Consider the following 3651-nt stretch of genomic DNA (forward strand, 5'->3'; position numbering starts at 1 on the left):
CCACCCCCTAAAAAAAAAAAATAAAAAAAAAAAAAAAAAAAAAAAGAAAGAAAGAAAAGGAAAAAGAATGAAGTAACTTGCAAGCAAGTATTCCATTCCAAGGAGAATGCTAGGTTGGGTCATTGCTCTAAAAATTAGTAAATCGAGGACTGTTTACATGCCTAAGTCCAGAAGTGATATATTGTGAAAACCACAGCAAACTTGGCAGCAATTAAAATGAAAAGATATTGCCATCTTTAAACATTTTTCTGTTCTTCAATTTTATCTGCCTTTCTTCTAAATGCAAATATTGGGGCACCCATTGAAGCCTTAATCTTTTTTTTTTTTTCTAAGAATTACTTATTTAATTTTACTTATTATTTTTATTTTTTATTTTGACCAGAGAGACAGAGAGAGAGAAAGGGAAAGTAAAAAAGCAAGCCACCAGGTCCAGGACCCAAACTGCAGTTGGTCATGTGGGAGTCTGCACCCCAACCACTATGCCATCTGCCAGTCCCCATTAAAGTCTTTCTGAAGATATTACAACTTTAAAAACAGGTTCAGGTGCCAGCCCATGCCTGGTGGTGAAGGCAGTTGGATCCCATGTGACTGGTCATGCAGTCCTGGACCCAACAGCTTGGAAAATATGTTTGGGTATGTACATGTGGGTATCCTCAATCTCCAAAGGAGGGAGAAATGGAGAACGGATCGCAGCATGACCATGTTCCACGGGAGATGCTTTTCTGCTTTTCTCTCTATCTCTGGCAAGTGTATGAACCCTTTGGAAAAAGATTTTTAAAAAAGAGAGAAAGAGAGTTTCAAGTGGGATGGCCTAACTGTTAAGGGAGATAGATACCACATGGCCAACTGCACAGTTCAAATCCTGGTTTTCACAGCTTAAAAAACACACCAGGTGTATGTGTGTGAGGATCCAAAAGTCCCGACAGGATGAAGGAATGGAGGAGAGGGAATTGTTGTGTGACTATGTCGCTCATGGGTGCTTTCTTCCTTTCCTTCTCTCTCTGTGTCTGTTAATCACACACTCTCTGGGCCAGCAGATGGCATAGCAGTTACATTGCTGCACTCACATGGCCTACCTGGATCTGGTGGCTTAAAAATCACACCAGGCACATATGCATGCATACCCAAGATCCTGGAATGAGAATGGAGGAGAAGGGATTGCAGAATGGCCATCTATCCTGGGAACCTCTCACTATCTCTATCTCTCTCTTTCCAGCCAACACATATGCCCTAGGACAAAATTCTCTTAAAAAACAAAAACAAACAAAAAAACACGTACTCTCTAGCAACTAAAAATAAGCAAACAAGAATGACAAAACACAAGGAATTTCTCCCCCATAATGTGCCCTAAAACAATTTGGAAAATGTTTAAGAAGAATTTCTTTTTTAAAAAATAGGATTTTGCCATACAGTGTGTGTATTTGGCAGAAGAAAAAGACAGAGAAAGTGAGAAGCCCCACCAGGGAGACTGCCATCTTCTGCCCCTTCTCTTCCATTTTTCTCTCGGGATTTTGGGCACTCATACACATACACATACACATACACATACACATACACATACCCAGCATGATTTCCAAACTGCTGGGACTCGAACCGTGATTGACCATGTGGGAGTTGAGTGCCTTAACCACCATATCACCTGCTGGCCCAAGAAGAATTCTTTTATTTTTAGGTTTCTGACATAGGGCATATGCACTCATCAGAGAGGAAAGAGAGAGATATAGAAGAGAGGGAAAATGAGAAATCATCCCCCTGGTGGTATGGCCACACCGCAATCCCTTTACCTTCATATTCTTCTTGAGATCTTGGGCACACATGCACGTACACATACCTGGCGTGATTTTCAAGCCACTAGTTCAGGGACTTATACCGCAGTTGGCCATGTGGGAATCCAGCCCCTTAACCACCACGCCACCTGCTGGTCCCAAGAAGAATTTTTAAGCGTCATTAAGGGGGCCAGCAGGTTGCATGGTGATTAAGGACATTGGACTATCACATGGCCCACTATGGTTCAAGTCCGGACCTGGTGTCTTGCTTTCTCACTTTCCCCCTCTCTCTCTCACGCTTTGTCTTTCTCTGGTCAAATTAAAATAAATAAATAAAAATAGCCAGGAAGACAAAGAGAGACAGAGAGACAGAAAGCAAGAAATAACCCCCAGGGTGGATGGCCATGCTGCAATCCCTCCTCCTCCATTCTCCTCTCGGGATTTTGGGCACACATGCACACACGCCTGGCGTGAGTTTAAGCTACCAGGTCCGGGACTCGAACTGCTGTTGATTACATGGAAGTCCAGCGACATAGCCATTATGCTAACTGCTAGTCCCAATGATACCATGTATGATTAAGCCACTATACAGTGTATTCGGAATGGGAAATCACATTTTGTATGCTGTTATGATGCTCAGAGAATGAATGTAAAATAAATAAAATTTTAAAATGTTATTTACAAATAATATCTCATCTAACACAAAATTTAATAAAATATGAATATATATGTATATATGTCATCACTTTAAGAAAATTCACAGACTTTAGTACTATTAAATTAGAAAACTGAGGTTCCAGCAGATAGCGTGGTGGCTATGTCACTGTACTTGCATGTAGTCAACCGTGGTTTGAGTCCCGGACCCAGTGGTTTAAACTCACACCAGGTGTGTGGGCGTACATGTCCAGGATCCCAAGAGGAGAATGGATGAAAAGAGATTGCTGTGTGGCCATCCCCCCTGCGGGGTGATTTCTTACTTTCTGTCTCTCTCTATCTTCCTGGCAAGCACATGTACCCTGTAGCAAAAACCTCTCCTCCCAAACAAATAAAAACAAATAAAGTTAAATAAAATAAAATTAAAAAAAGAATCATTAAGTTGCTCAGGCTAGCAGGTGGCATGGTGGTTAAGGTGCCAGACTGCCATATGGCTGACTGCAGTTTGAGTCCTGAACTGAGCAGCTTGCTTTCTCACTTTCCCTCTCTTTCTCTTTCTTTCTCTGTGTTTCCCTGGTAAGCACATGTGCCCTACAACAAATTTAAAAATAATAACATTAAATAGATAAATAATTTTTAAAAAGAACTATTTAATTAAATTAATTAATTTATTTATTTTAATTTGACCAGAGAGGGACAGAGTGAGGGAGTGTAATCTATGTTCTGGGGAAAATAAACATATCAATAGATTTTAATTAATTACATATATTATTTATTTTATCTTGTTTATTTGTTATTTTTTTAATTTGACCAAAGACAGAAAGAGAGAGGGAAAGTGAGAAAGCAAACCACCAGGTCCAGGACTCAAACCATGGTTGGCCATGCAGGGGTCCAGCTTTTTAAACACCATATCACCTGCTGGACCCCTTTTTAGTTTTTTTTTTTTTTATTAAGAGAGATTTCTGCTCTAGGTAGCATGCATTCAACAAAGAAACTGAGCAAGGGAAAGTGAGAAATCACCCCCTATACCACAATTTCTTTTCTTCCATTCTCCTCCTGGTATTTTAGGCACACATGCACAAGTGCCCAGCTTGATTTTCAAGTTTCCAGTCTGGGCCTTGAATTGCGGTTGACCATGTGGGAGCCTTAACTACTACATCACCTGCTGGCCCCTGGTTTTCAATTTTTTAATTGTTTTTTTCTCCAATAATAGATACTATATTTGTTTTTA

At 40.2% G+C, this 3651-nt stretch overlaps 1 pseudogene; it reads left to right on the forward strand.

Moving 5' to 3' along the window:
• Nucleotides 1–567, forward strand: part of LOC102476229 (protein SDA1 homolog) — a 4255-nt pseudogene extending 3688 nt beyond the window's left edge.
• Nucleotides 568–3651: the final 3084 nt, after the last annotated feature.

This window comes from Tupaia chinensis, unplaced genomic scaffold, assembly GCF_000334495.1.
Source record: "Tupaia chinensis unplaced genomic scaffold, TupChi_1.0 Scaffold148557_1, whole genome shotgun sequence".
Classification (NCBI taxonomy): Eukaryota; Metazoa; Chordata; class Mammalia; order Scandentia; family Tupaiidae; genus Tupaia; species Tupaia belangeri.